We start from the raw sequence: 15,919 nt of genomic DNA on the forward strand, positions 1-15,919 counted from the left end.
GTGAAGTCAGGACGGCATGTTGATGATGTGCTCAAGAAAGTGCTTAAACTTGGGACCTAGCACAGGATTTGACTATGGCAGTGATTATTTCACTAGAAATTGTCATTAAAGCTGCAAGTGGAGCAGGCTGCTATACTGACTGTACCTAGCCACTAGAGAGAGACATTATCCCATGCAGTAAACTGCAATGTTTCACTCGTGAACGTCCAGGGACCTCTTCTCAGAGTTAAATATTCTGCTTCTCTGGAGTGGATTGCACAACTGACTGTGCCTGTGAAGGCTGCGGTTGGGAGCTCGCTGTACGTGTGTGTACAAGGAGGTCATTCTGAAACACCCTACCGGTGACAGAATAGAGAAGGTGTTAAATTTATATCTAGGTATTTTTCAGTGAAATCAGCTCACACCTGACGTGAGATGAGGAAGAAGCAAGTTAACTTGTTCTTTGAAGGAGTAGGCAGATGTAATCAGGCAGTGCAGCTAGATTCTTGCAGCACAGCACTCAGGCACATACAGACTTCTCAGGTTTTATAGACAGAGCTTGTAAAACACGCACTGAGCTTGCCTAAATCTATATAATTTTGCACACATTGCTGTAGAGCCTTCAGCACCAGGGGTGCTCTATGGTGTTTGCTGAAAATAAGTAATGCTGGCCTTGCTCTGACCAGATATGTTAACAACCTTGCTTTCTCTTACGGACGTTGCCTGCCCTCTCCCATATGTAAGCAGGGTGGACTGCAGCTGGCTAGGCATAGTGCCTTTTGCATGTGCACACCTGTTTTTCTCACCTCTTCAGGTGCTGACACAGGTCTTGTGTGGTTCCTGTGTTGGTAGCGGTTTTGCAATGGCCGTGCAGAGCTTTGCTGTGCTGTGGGCCATGGGCTGTTTGTCTGCTCTGCTGAGCAAGTGCTCAACATGGGCTGCCCAGCCCTGATACAAGCAGGTGTAAATCTGATCAGAAAAGAGAACTGGGCAGGCTGGAAACTCACAGCAATCAATAGCGGAAATGTTCATAAAACTAACGCTACATTTAGGCTGATAAATGTCTGCTGCAGACTCGGATAATGCCCGGAGGTCAAAAGCAGCACATTTATTTGTAAAGTCTGCCAAAACATTCAAGCTTCCAAGCACAGGAAAATGTAGTTGAAATAGCAGGCACAGCTACTGGTGGGAAACCAGTCTGCTCATGCTAAGAATGCACCTGGGTACAAAAAGGGCCTGTCCTGTGCACAGGCAGGATAGCGCTTGATGCAGAGCGGACTTGGGTCTTTAACCTCAGTGATTTTCTGCCATCAGGTGCCAGCTTTGATTCTGAGAAGGAATTCCTTGAGAGAGCAGTGAGCACTGCCTCCTTGGTTTGATCTTAGAGTGCCGAGCGGGGATCTGAGAGTAGGATCAAGTGGTTGTTTCCCACATGATTAGTTTTATTTTAATGTAAGGCAGTGAATGACACCGGCAAGGTATGAGTTTTTGTGCATGCTATTTAAAAGTCATTAAGAAATCACACAGTTCTGCTTTTTGCTGAACGTTTAAACACTAGATAAAAGGCATTTGATTTATGACTTCTAATTAGATTATTTTGTACCGGTTCTTTAACTTTTAGCTAGAGATATATTAACATAAACTCAATTTATTTGCACCTGTACTTCCTCTTCAGTTCTCAAAATAGTGTAGAGATTCACATGTGAAAATCCCACTCTACTTCACAGACTGCCTCGAAAATCTGAGTAGTAGCACTTCTCTGCTATGAAAGCACAGATTCAGCTAAATGCAAACATGCACAGAGAAGTCTCAGCAATGGGTTTCCAGGAGGACTTAACAAGGTGTGTGTTGAAAGTGATTATCCTTATTTATTTATTTGTCTTGTAAATTAGCAAGCACTCGACTGAGGGAAGTCCTCTATCACCATGCAGATAATAAACTGGCAATATCCCCCCCTTTTTTTCCTTCATTTATAAAGCAGCACACCCTTTAGCATGTCTTCAGAATTAATCAGTTTTAAGGTTTGATTACGGTAGGACGCTGAAATCTGCTGCAGCATTAAAACATTAAAATGAAACCTCTTTACCTCCCCCTCTTTCCAAAAACTACCCAAGCGCTGGTTGCATGCAGGGCTGCTAGGGGTGTTTCCTGGCCAGATGTGCTGATCCCGAGAAACTTTTCTAGAGTTTGGCACCATACTTTCTAGCATCTTAAACTGTTCCACACTTCTACTTCTACCACGTTTTCTGGTTACTGGAAAATTACCTGTGAACACGAATGTTTAAATTAACAACAACAACAAAACCACCCATATTACATATATAGATATATATCACACGGATGGTGCAGGCAGCACTTCAAAACCCTGGAAATCAATAGAGTTTTGGAGTTATGCACAGAGTGAAGAATGTAGAATAACATACACAAAACTACCCTCCTGACTGCTGATATTAATCTCCCAACATGAGAAAACGATTCTGAACAAATGTAAAGGAAAAATGCCACGCTCAGCTTATGTGAGAACATAGAAGGTACAAGACAGATTTTCAGAAGAGAGAAACATTTTCTGCTTCTCCTCAGCCTTTCGAAATGGAAGAGGATGGGGCTTTCTGCTCCCCCATCTATGCAGCTGTCCAGCTCTGGGCCATATTTCCATTTCCATTTGCAATACGCTTCAGTCATCCCACCCTAAAACTCAGTAAGTCTGTACTGTAATGCAAATGGAAAGGGAGGAGGTTCAGGAACTTTCTGAAGATTTGAGGAGCTCTGCTGCGAGGGCACTTCAGTTTTCTCATTGTGAAAGAAACCGTCTGTGTCAGAGCTGCAGCATTCCTGTCTACCAGCTAAATCTAGCTTTGTTAAGAGCTGTGCATAGGCACTACATAATTAACCTGAATTGCAGAGTGGTCTTTGACAATTTACTTTTCGCCCAATGAAAGAAAAAATTCCTTTTTGAGCCCTCACCCAAAAACAAATGACATCTACTGGATGGACCTTCAGGGACCTTTCTGTAGCGTGCTTAAAAAGTGACTGCCAGTTTTCATTTAGCTACGGAGGTGACAAAATATTGAAAGAGAGGCTGTCTTGGCAACATGGGGACTGCTGCTCAGGACAAGGAGCACACATGAGTAAGCAGCCACTGCTCAGTGTACTCAGGGCAGTTTTTATCTGCGTGCCAAGGAGGGCACGCTGGGAACCGAGGTGGCCAGTGCTGTGTGCTTATACACTCATGCTGTGTATATATACTTAGTAAACTTCCTTTGCTGCTGAGTATGCACTTCACCTTTGAGGAACTCTGGGGGTAAGTATTTTCTCTGTTTTGAAGAGAGAAAGGCAGGGGCTTGCCTGAAGAGGGGAGTCCCGGTTAGACCAGGAGCACAAGGCTTACAGGCCTATGTTCACACTGTGCCACCGCAGCACTGTGAGATACAAATGCGCTTCAGCTTGTTCCCCTTTGTGGAGGAGAATAAAATCATCCAAAGAAATAAATAAATTGTCCCATTTCCCAGAACGGGAGTGCATACCATTAAAAGATCTGTCATAAAACAGAAAGGTAGGCTATGCTTCTACCTGTCATCTGTTTTATTTTCTATCTGTTAATTATGTTGTTTCAGAACCCACTTTCTACAGAACTTCCTTACTGAAATGGCTGTTTATTGAAAGGAAACTTCTTAGGGTGGCACAGCTGAATTGTGTTCTTGTTGGAGTGGAACAGGATGCTTGGCCCAAACCTGATTTCCTTCATTTCACTGTGTTCTCTTACCAGCGCTTTCCTGCCTCCTGCAGTACAAAGATCAGCGACACTGCATCTCTTCCAGCACTGGGTGCTCGCAGGGATATGCAATCGAGGAAAGGTTCCTTTATCAGGTCCAGAGGCAGTGGGGATGCCCGTGGCTCACCGTGGGCAATTCTTTTGAGGCACAGTTTTTCCCTTCTCCCACTAGAGGGGGTTACACGTTCTGACTCCGAGCGCCACGACAACCCCAGATAAGATGGAGCTGCCTCTTGCCCACCTATATTTTTTAGTTGATAGTTACCTCATAAATACAATAATGAGCTGGCAGCACTAGGACTAGAGACCTTAATAACCATTAAAGAAATCTTTAATTACAAGGAAATTAGAGAGGTGTCTGTTAAGTGCTTGAATTTGCAACCTTCTGTCCACAAAAAAGAAATCCGAACACTTGCCTGAATCATAGCTAACTTCCCACACGCTGCTTATAAGCTATATCTTGTTTATTTCTGCATACATTACTCTCAGTAAATGATTAGATTTGTCACCCATGACCCACTATGCTGTTTGCAATTATTTCTTATATTAAATTAATCACTACATATTTACTTTGAGAAATTATGTATGATATATCGATGCACGCATGTGTACAAGTGCACGTGAACACATGAACTCTCCTGTCTGCCTCTGCTCTTCTATGGCAAATTGGAAATAAGTGAGATAACTGCTTTCAAGCCAGGGGAGCTGTGCTGATGGGAGACCATCAAAGAGAGGAGGGGAAAACTGCTATGCAAAGTTTGCTTTACTTTTTTTTACCATTTCTGCTAACTTTCTGAATTTTGGGGGGATGGACAGTCTAACCTCCAACAGCAGAGGTGCGAACACTTCTGGCTCTATATTTTGAGGCCTGTAGGGTGGATTGTACTTTTTTCTTTTTCCACCTCCCTTGGCTGGGTGGGGTACAGTATAGTATAACATAGACTCTTGCAGTACAGACTATCTTTGGGGCTCTGTGTGGCAGTAATGCTTCCCAGGCAATTACTTAGCAGAGTCAGATCCTTCTTGAAATATTTACAAGGTGGAAATCATTCCCGTGGCTTGTGACATTTTCCTGCGTAATGTAAAGCTTCTCTCTTATGCAATGAGATTTAATTTGTAGCATCTAATTTTCAAGGAAAACTAAAGCTTTCACTATCTATATAGAAACAGAACTTCCTGCTGTTTGGGCCCCCTTGTGTTATCTTTTTTGTTCGCTTGTTTGCGTATGTGGTTTTTGTTTCTGTTTTTAAGGATTTCTATCTCTACTTTCCATCTGATCTTCAAAATTCGTCACTTCTCGGCCTTCTGCTCCGTGCTGTGTTTTGCCTTTCACTGCAAGGCCTTCTACATCTTTTCTGATTGTCATTAATTCTCAGCAGAACACGTCCTCAACAACTTCCAAGCTGGAGTTGAATTTACAGATCCATTGTGTCTGAGTGGGTTCAAATTGAGACAGAAATACTCATTTCTAATCTGTTAGATTTCTGAGGTGCTAATTACTTTGCCACTTTGCATTTGCCTCCCAGTGCAAATTGGCAGCCTGAATGCTATGAGGAAGTCTTTTAATAATTTTTTTAAGAAAATGATATGGAGTAATTTATTTCTGCAGTGAGCAACTTGATTGAGAAGGGGGATCACTGGGACTCAAACCATTGTGACAGTGGGGATTTCCATCCATGGCAGCTAGATGACAAACCAGAATTATACATATTAGTAACACAGCGTTAAATAATCTTGTGCATTTCCCTACTTTTGTCTGTAAATATAGTGTTCCTTATCCACATATGTAAATGGATGTAGAGTGGAGCATCCAGTACGCGCACGTTTGACATCCTTTCTTGACTTTTTGATTCTTTTCCTTGCCTTGCTAATAATGAATTCAGGAATAGTGTGTTTTACATAACCACTGTAGGTGATGATCTCGGTTACACCTTGTTGCAAAGAAGCAAGGCAAGAAGGGAGGGAAGCAGTACTGCATTGAAAGAAACCACCCCGTACCTTCATGGAATGTGTACACAAAACCTTACTGGCATGCAAATGAACTGTGCTTTTTGAATTATTACATTGTTTTGTCTTCTGGGCTGCCTGGAGTCCTTCCAAGTGCAGCTGACAAAGGTTTGAAAAAGGGATTCAAAACATCATGGGGAAAAAAAGTCTTTGCTACAGACTAGAATGGCTTCTGGTGTGTTGCCAGGTACCCAGGGGAGGGTGCACTGAGCTAATGCAGTGGCAGCAGTGAGCCCCACACAGACGCCCTGCAGCCTTCGCTTCCCAAACTGGGGAGACTGAGCAAGGTGCAGCAGAGCAACAGGCTGGGGAGGAGGCAGCAGCATCCCTTCTGGGAAATGCTTCATGTGTGCAGTTTGAGGCTTTCTCTTACGTTTTCTCTTGGTTGCTTCTGCTTGCTTTCCTCCCCTCTGCCTCCAACCAAAATTATGGTTAATCACGAGGAGAAAGATTTGTCCAGTTAGACAGCAGTAAACCATCTGGACTTACAGACAGCAGACAGATAGCTGTACTGAGTAGAAACAATTTTCTCTCTTTACGTAGACAGAAGAACCACAATAGTGAACTGGCTTGCCTCCAGAAATCAAACCAACCACAACAGTGATAATACCCACAGAGCCCCACTTTTCATAGGACCGTGTCCAGGTTTGTGATTTCGATCATATCTTCAGTTCAGGTTCTATATCAGGTTGCTTTCTCTTTGGGAATCAAGGAAGGCTGCTCTGGGCAGCTTGAATAGTAGGTCTCATTGTATGGATAGAACTATTCAGTGGCTGCTCCCACATGGAATCACATAATTTAACTAAAATTATTTTAACAGTACCTGAACCTTAAAGCCCCCTGTCTGTTCTTTCATAGACATTTTAGTTGGTTTTGTCAAAAAGGGTGTGTTAATGATAAAGCAAAATACCACATGATTATGTGTGTGCTTACTTTCCTTCATAACCTCGAAGCTCATGAACCTTTCATTGAAAAATGGAAACCAGACAGCCATGCTTTCAGTCAAAGATACAATGACTTGACCTACGGACTGAGTATATAGCGGGTACAGTTTACTTGTGTACTGTCTCCAGCAGCCACCACCTGTTCCTACTTAGAAGCTTCTCACTTGCAACAAGCATATGGAACAAGTGAGGAGATGCACAAGCACATGGAAAGCCGGGGTGCCACCCTGCCATGTGACCGCCCTAACTGTGGACATGTGGCATTTCCACTTGCCCCCAGCAGCCTCCCAAACAAGCTTCTTGGAAGAACTCCTCCCTCCAGAGTTACGAATACCAGTGGCCAGCACCTTACCTGAGGAAGGCCCATCAGCACTTCTAGCTGCTTTGCCTCAGACCCCACTGATCACAGCTGCCAGAATGATAATCATTTTCAACCAGTGACATTTTTCATGCACGCTACAGTTTGAGAAGAGCATATTTTCTGATCTGCTGTCCTTCTCTCCCCTGTCTGCCATAAGATGATTATAATCAATTGGCACCCATACAGCACATTTGCTAACCAGCCAAGGATCTTTAAAATAGCTTCACCTACTTCTGTTCTCCTTTTTCAAAGCAACGACGTTTAAGTCAGAGTTGCTGACAAGCTTCTCTTCAGGTCACATAGGAATCAGTGATAGAGATGCATCTGGAAGTGGGCATGAATCCTGAACCCATTAGTTTCCTATGCTGGGTTTTCCTCTGTGCTTAACATAAGCACTTTCTCTCCTCCCATTTCTGTCTGACATCTTTTACCAGATATTTGCTAATCTCAGGATTATGCAGGGAGCATATTTTCAGTCATAGGATGCTCACATGCTTCCCAGAACAGGGGGAACACAAGCACTCTGTTGCACACTTGTTGCTGATACACTCACATACGCACACATGAGAAATGGTCGGGAACTGATTAGGCCAAGAGGGTGAAGACACGAGCCGGTGAATTATAGTAACAAGCAGGATTGCGCTTACCATCTCTGTTGAATAAATCTGTCCAAAACCCATCGTTTCTCTCCCTGCAAAATATAGCGTTCATCTACGTGCATTCTTCTCTGATGAGCTCTGTCACCACTGAAATGGTAATCCCGCCACTTAGCAGTGAGATGCTTTTTAGGAAAGCAGCAGGTGAGGAGGGTAAACACGTTGTAGTGGAAGGTAACATGAGAGTAGGAAGGGTGATTAGATTTCAGTGTCATTCCAACAATTCAGCAACTAAATAGGCTGTAACTCTGAACAAAGGAAACGGAAATGGGAAAAGCTAGCATTTCCAGCTCCTGCATGCTTCAAGAGATGCTGTCTGCTCCAGCGTAAAACACAGTAACCTGCTATAAGCTAAATATTAATTACTTAATTATCCTGAAAGCCATGAGCCTTTCAAAACCCCGAAATGTTGGGAAGATTCTAACTATCACAAGTAGAGCGAAGGCTTGCTGCTTTAAGGTCGAGCCTGTTTGAGTATCCTTCAAACCTACTGCTGAGACAACTTCCCTCTTCCAGTGATTTTGTCAGCCCCCTTTTTTTTTCTCCTTACTCAGTCTCTGCTTCGCTATGGCTGTTGTTTATCTCACAGTCACCTTTGTCTTTGAAAGCCTTCTTGTACCAGGAGGAAATTTAATGAATCGGCAGTGAGCGCCTGCTGGCTGAGAGCAGAGAGTTTATGATGGAGGAAAGTCAACTCTAGTTGGATATCAGGTTGGATAATAGGAAAAACCATCTTCTCAGCAAGAGTAGTGATGCACTGAAACAGGTTGCTGAGAGGTGGTAGAGTCACTGTCCCAGGAGGTGTTCAAGAAGCATGGAGATGCAACACTGAGGGATGTGGTCAGTTGGCAAGGTGGGGATGCATTGATGTTGGACAGGATGCTCTTAGAGGTCTTTTCAACCTTCAGTGATTCCACAGTTCTTTCAGTAGACATGGTGGGGATGAGCTGATGATTGGATTTGATCTTTGTGGTCTTTTCTAGTCTTAATGATTTTATGAGTCTGTGGTCCGATGAAGGCCTTTGCTATTAAAGTATCTCTGTTATTTAAGGAAGTGAAAAGAATATTCCAGATATAAACAGCCAGATTCTGGGTGGGAAGGACTATGGGAATATCATGTTTGGAGAGTCCTTGCTAAAAACTCTTCCATTTTCTCTTCATTTAAAAGCCTGGTTTCTAATCCCAGCTTTGGGTTGACAAGTAACAGACCTGCTTCTGGCTTGGAGGGGCAGATTTTTGCAGACCACTTTCCAAAGAGAAAGCCTTCCGTTTTTCCCAAAGTTTTCAGTTTGCTCTGAAGTCAGTAAAACAAACAAACAAAGAAACAAACAAAACAAAACAAAGCAAAGCAAAACAAAACCTAACTCCTCACCTTCTCCATCAGACATTTCAATTGTGGTCAGAAGAGAAAATAAGTTCATTTAAAACCAATCCAAAACAAGAGCTGCACTTTTCATTCATCGTCAGGTTATCAATAACAGTTTGTCACATAAACACTTTTGGAAATAGGGCATTTATTTTTTTTCTTAATAAAAGATATACGATAGTGTAAGGATATTTTTACTACTGTTTGCGTGTATGTTTTGTTTGTGAGTAGTTGATTGGGTTTTTTTCTTTGGCCTGAAGTTAGTTTGGGACACATAGAAGTGCCATTACTTTCAGTCAAATAGCAGGTATGTAACTGCTTTGGAATGGCTGCTTCAGCTTTGTGGCAATTAGGATCTGTATTTTCAACGTGTGCACTGAAAGTTTTGCTCTCCTTCAGACAGAAGGGTTTCGATGATTTTGATGCTAAAATTAGAATGCTGAAATGTTTTAGGAACACCTGTGCCTTTGATTTGATTAGCTGCGCTCTGACTCTCATTGAGGTTCAGTACGGGAAACCTCTAAATGATTTGGATAGATTCATATGTTTATATGTTTTTGCTACCTTGTGCTGCTGATATCTGGCACTTCCTATAGCTAGATGGCATTTGCATATTGTATATAATTATTGTTTATGTACATTATGTTGCATTTCTGACTTAAACGGATCATTACAAAAGCTGTTAAGTTCCACAAAGTAGCTCTGCAGTGTAAAATGCCACAATGTAAATTACGGCATAATTATCATGTATTTCTTAGGCTGTGGACTATTTGCTTGTACCATGAAAGTGTATGGAAACAGTAAGAAAGTACTGTTTTTGTTTGTTTGTTTGTTTCTCGTGCCATTATTTGTAGTTTCTAATGCCACCTTCCACAACCTGCTCCCCAGCCAGTCCGATGCTGCTGTTGTACCGGCAGGAAAGCCTGAGCAATTTGATCACAGCTGAGGACAGTTCTGATTAGACACACTAAGAAAATGAAAGACAAAAACCAGTCTCCTTTTCTGGATGCAAGCTGACTACCAGAGCAGCTCCTACGGTACTACCCAGCTAGCTAGGTTCATTTTAGAGCATCCAGCTGTGAGGTGACACACTTAATGCACCAGCAATCTGATCCAGTATAGAAAATCTTTGGGGCCTGATTCTCCTGTGCCTCTCACCTTGTGCAGTCATTTGTAGTGAGCAGCCTGAATGCCTACACACTGTAAAGCCAGAATACGAAATATTTTGCACTCCTTATCCTTCTCCACATACCAAGTAAGACAAGCTTCAAGCTCCTAAGAGAATGCCATTTCTGTGGAATCCTACAACTGTTTGTTCTCTTTAGTGGCAAAATACAGAGAAGTACAAGCCTTCTGGACAGCAACCTCATGAGCATTACTGCAGGACAGAGAGCAACAGAACGTGCATGCATTTAAAACCGTGCAGGTCTTACAGTCAAAACACAGCTTACGGCAAGTACTAAACCTGAGCCTTTCTCCAAAATTCAGATGTTGCTTGTTGGTTTAAAGTGCTGTTTTCCTAACCTAGTAATCATTTCAGAATAGGAGTTTCAACGGCAATTTTAAATCAACGATTGCCCTGTTCCAAATACAAACAGCATCTCATTGCATTTCAGCCTCCTCTCCTCTTCGTTTTTATGATTGTAATTCAGTAATATCAGAAACTGTGTTACTCTATGAAGGATGGGAGTGCAAGAAAACAGCTTTGCATTCAAGATGTTGTAACAAAAGCGGTCCGTGCTCCACGATTTTCCAACCAATCACCACAGATTAACAGAACGAACTTTCTTGTAGGGAGCAGCATCTCTGGCTGGGGAATTTGCCACTTCCTTATTTTATTTGATTTTTATATTTGTTTGCTTTCCTCAAGGGTGCTATTTACATGCTGGGTCATAAACCTATGGCAACCGTGCTGCTTTTAGAAAGGATCACACCATGTTTTTCAGATTTATTTTACTGTTAATTACTGCACATTAATAGAGAAAAAAAACACAACCAAAAAACCCCCTCTGTCTTGCAGCAGTTGATTGTGTTCAAAATTAGTGACTTTTGGCAGTAACAGGAAATTGAGTCATTTTTCTGTCCTTTTCCAGCATTTTTTCTTTTGTTTTCATGTAAGAAGGACCGCAGAGATAAGGATCTTAATAAAACAGAATATATAAATTCCTGTTCCTGTGCTAATGAGAAAACACTAAGCACTCAGTCCTGCTAAATCTTCCTTACAGGAACTGGCCTCTATTTTCAGAAGTCACAGATGACTCTGATTACCTCCTTTCTTCAGTTGATCATCAGTTTTAGACAATAGGAATAGATATAAAAAAAACCAAGTACATCCTCTCTTGGGAAACTCTGTGCCACCTGAAACTGTTTCCTCCACTTGGAGAGCTTTCCTCAACCCCAAAATGCTAATCACCTTGAAGACTTCATGTCACAGCCCTTACTTGTGCACACTGTGCACAGTGCTGCACAGCGCTGGCGTACCTGCATTGCTTGGGGGTGCTGCAAGTATCACGGCTGCATTGCCCCAATGGTCCGCCCTGGCTAATTAGTACTGAGTGACCCCCCGAGCTGCACAAGGCACATTCCTAATAGTGTATCATCAGTAAGCATCACCACATGGTTTCTCATCCTGCATAAGCTTCCTCCACCTCCAGTGGAAGCATGATGGAAAACCCTGTTAATTAACTTTGTTGTGGGGACAACAGCCATGCAAGAAAGGTGACAGCTAGAGTACGTATGTGTAAGAATGCCAGCTGGCATCCTGGGCTGGTTCTCTGTTTTTGGGAGGCACAGAGATGAAGCTGAAGGTATGGGGATCTCTGTACCTTAAGATACAGTATTTCTCCTCCCTTTGCACCACAACATAGAAACCATGGTCTAGGGATGCTACTACTTGGTTGCATTGCCAAGAAAAGTCTAATGTTTTTCTCTTTTGTTGTTGGAGGAGGCATAGGATCCTTTCCTGGTCTTTAATAGCACAATGAAGACACAGATAGGCTGAAAAGATGGGTTTGGAAATAGAACATATGACATTATATGCATTTATTAATCTGTTAGACTTTGCAGGAAAATTGAGATCATTTCCAGCATGAAAGGAAACTGAAGTTGGAATAAGAAATCAGGAACTTTGCAATTGTGTTTGTGACTAGGAAAGAAGCAACTCTAAGTGAAATATTTGGGGGTTTAGGTCCCCCTTCGTGTTTCGGGGGAAAAGTTGTGATGTGAGCTCATTCGGGAGGGATTTGGGAGGATCTGCCCTAAATTGGAGCTCTGTAATCCCTGCACTAGGCCAAGATGACTGCTTGACATGTGAGAATATTGTGTTAATGAAGTTCCAGCCCGCTTCTTAAATCCATCCTTGTGACCGCCTTTATTCATCTGTGTGTCCTGGGAGATTATGCTTATTTTTATATATGTGAGTGATCTCACTGAAATGTAAGAGTTACTGACGGTAGAATGAGAGATGAGGGTTGCTTGGCCAGCTCTTCTCCTTTTGAAACAGAATTCTTACAACATTTAATTTTTGCTCAGCATGGACAACTAAAAGCAAGTGCCCTGCCTTTTCTGACTGCCTTCCTTTTATCTTTTTATTTCATGTATCTGCTACAGTTTAAATTACAGAAGACCTAATCAGCATTTAACTCAACCAACATTTCCTGTTTCTTTTGGATTCTGTATCCACCTTCTACTAAAAATTATCACATTCCTTATTTAGTTGGTAAGATCTAAATGTAGTATCCAGACTGCATTGAAGACTGTTGGCTGAAGCACAAATCCATCACTTAGTTAGTGGAACCAGCTGACTAGAAAAAGTATAGAGCCCCACGGAGGGACACCACAACAGCACACTCCATGTTCCCTGGGAAACTGCTTGGATGGCTTTTTGAGATATCATATCTGGGACTCTGTTGCCCCTGTGGAAAGGAGCTGGGACCTACAGAGAAGCAGACTGCTTCTACGGCACTGGCAGAAACTCTTCCTTCTGGAGGAAATTAGGGCAGGTAACACCCTGACTGTGGTACAGAGAGCAGATAAGCCACCCCAAAGTCAAAGATAACAGCGATGCTTTGATAAGGGCCACAGAAGGGTGTTCCAGGGCTGACACGCTCTGACACGGAAACAGACGTTTTTAAGTTCCTAAGTAAGTGGTTTCTTCGTTTTGATAGGGCTTCACAGTTATCACAGTTGCTCAATAATTTGATTAATTTGGCACAAGGATAACATTGTTTTGTAGGACTTGGGCTTCAGAGCAGTCATGTATACATCCGAACAGCGGTGACAAATAATTTCCATAGGAGAAAAGTTGCAGTTTACATCAGTTCTTGTGAAAATGAGTGAGCTAAAGCTCAGTGTATGAGAATGTGGGAATTGTCTGAGTGTCCAAGGAGGATGGGGCTTGAAGGGATGCGTGGCAGCTCGCAGAGAATGGTGGCAAAGAGGTGAGGCCAGGAGGAACTGGAGGCTGCTCAGCACAAGCAGAGATCTACCTCCGTGTTTTTTCCTTATGGAGTCAGCACTAAAGATAAAACTGATAACCTTCCATGCACAGGGGCTGGGGGCAAGTTAGCAAAAGGGGACCTGAGCACAAACCACCATCACTAAGCAGGCAGAAATTGATTTATTGGTGCACACCGCTTGTTGTACAGACAGGCAATACCTGTTATTTAAACATGGCTGCGTTCCATGAGTTCAGCTAGAAGAGGACCAGACTCCCAGCTGTGCTTCCCCGGCGTTTGGAAAGCAGAAGTTAGCTGGAGCTGTGCAAATTTCCCATCGACAGCAGCCTTTGTGCAGCAGCTCCCTCTCCTTGGGTAAGTCACGCCGAAAATGTTCTTTTGTGCTTTCTGCAGTTATTCAGGGTGGAACAGTCGCTTGAAGCTGTGCTCCCAGCTGTGTCCAACCCGCGTGCGCTAACATTCAACATCTCGCGTCCTCGGCTACGCGCAGCTAAATAAGGGTATGTCTTTGGGTTCTACTGAAAAGCATTTGGTTGACTGACAATTTAGAAATGAGTCAATACAGAGATGGCAACATCCTTCCTTTATTTAAAAAAAGAAATCAAATGAGCAGCAGAATGTTTCTTCAACAATAAATAGTGAAAGGGGGGCTGGGGGGAGGGAAGAAAGGATTATTGGCATTCAGAATTACTGCTTTTAAAAGTGGTTTGAAATGGGATGATAGACTCCTCCAGGGCTGAAACATCCCCCTAATTTAAGGAAACTTCAAATCGAGCTGGTATTGGGCCAATGGGGCTGGTTTTTGTTGTTGTGGTGGTGGTGGTTTTTTTGGGGGGTAATTCTCTTTCCCACTGAACACCTTAATCCTATTGTAGAAGTAGAAAAACACAGCTCCCGTGGAGAGCATAATACAATCTCACACCATTGTGCTTTTGATCTTAAATAAAATGCACCCACATTGAGCTTTTTCTCTCCGCTCCAGATTAGTTTTGGACCCAACCACCCTCATTCCTTTCTTGTGTTGAATTGCAAGCAACTTCGGCATGCTGTAGGGAGGAGTTGGCACGGAGCACAAAGGGAGGGGGGCAGCGCTTATCAGCGGGATCCACTGCAACAGGGAAGTGCCCTGAAAGGTGTGGGCAGGACACAGCTAACTCTGCCAGCCTGACTGCCAGTGGAGACCAAACAGATGTGACAGCCAGTATCAGTGGATGGGAGTGCCACCATCACAGGTGGGGGCTGGCAGAACGCACTGAGAACTTGGTACGAGGCACTCAGAGGGGCGTATGAGAGCAAAGGGGCCGGCGTTAGGCAGAACCTTGCCATTCAGGTACCTATCTCCTGCCTGATCCTGGTGCAGGTGGGGCAGGTGTGGGGCGGTGCTGGGGGCACTGTGTGCTGCCGCATCCCGGCCTGCCTCACCGAGCATTCCAAAACACCGCAGCCATCCCTTTTCTTTTCTCCCCCTCAAAGTTCCTGCCCTCTCCACGCCTACGGAGAAGTCTGAGGTCTCCCTGAATCAGCACTTGGGAGGAATCTCTCTACCGTTAATGGTTTGCATCTTTTTGCATCAAAGGGTAAAAAAAAAAATCACCGAGGGACACACGCACACGGTGGAAAGATCACACACAGCAACGCATCCAAGCAGGGAAAAAAAAAAAAAAAAAAAAAAAAGAAAAAAAAACCCAAAAAGGTTGTAACGCTCATGAATTCCAGATGATGACTTTTTAAATCCCCGAGAAAGCAGCGAGATTGTTTGACCGTTCCCGTTAATTACTGGACGTGTCCCAGGATCACATACTTGTAGGCGATAAGGCCGCCCTCGCAGAGATGAACGCAGCCCCGCTCTCCCCGTTGCGGGCGGCCGCAGGTATCTTGGGGCCGGCTTCCCCGCGGCGGTCCGAACCGAGAGGCGGCGGGGAGGGGAGCGCCGAGCCCCGAGGGCTGCGGGACGGGCCCCGCGAGGAGCGGCGGGGGGAGACGGCGGCCAGGAGGTAACGCGGGGCTGCGGGGCAGCTCGGGGTGAGCCGCGGGACCCCGGCTACGACCGCCAGCGGCAGCCGCTCGGAACGGCCCCGAACTTCGGGCTCCGCTCCGTTCCCCGGCGCTCGGCCCGCACGTGCGCCCGGCGCGGGATGCCGGAAAGCGGGGGAGGAAGCCGCGTAGCGGGCAGCGGGGCAGGGTGGCCGGCGGGCACCCCCGAGGCTCCCTACGCTCGGGGCTCCGGGAGCTCCGTGAGAAGTTCCCGGGGCGGGGGAGGCTCCGAGGCGCCGCGCTCCTCCCGCCCCCCCCGCCCGAGGGATGGGGACGGCGGCGGCCGCGAGCGGGGACGGCGCGCGTCACTCCGGCGGCCGCGCGGGGAGGGGGCGCGGGGCGG

The 15,919-nt window shown here is 44.6% G+C and overlaps 1 protein-coding gene across 1 annotated transcript in view; it reads left to right on the forward strand.

The window, feature by feature from the left end:
* Positions 1–15,239: 15,239 nt before the first annotated feature.
* Positions 15,240–15,919, forward strand: part of SOX5 (SRY-box transcription factor 5) — a 628,709-nt gene continuing 628,029 nt past the window's right edge. The window contains exon 1 of the mRNA XM_015868603.2: positions 15,240–15,536. The gene's annotated coding sequence lies outside the window, so the exon portion shown is untranslated. The remainder of the gene's footprint in view (positions 15,537–15,919) is intronic.

Source organism: Coturnix japonica, chromosome 1 (assembly GCF_001577835.2).
Source record: "Coturnix japonica isolate 7356 chromosome 1, Coturnix japonica 2.1, whole genome shotgun sequence".
Lineage (NCBI taxonomy): Eukaryota > Metazoa > Chordata > Aves > Galliformes > Phasianidae > Coturnix > Coturnix japonica.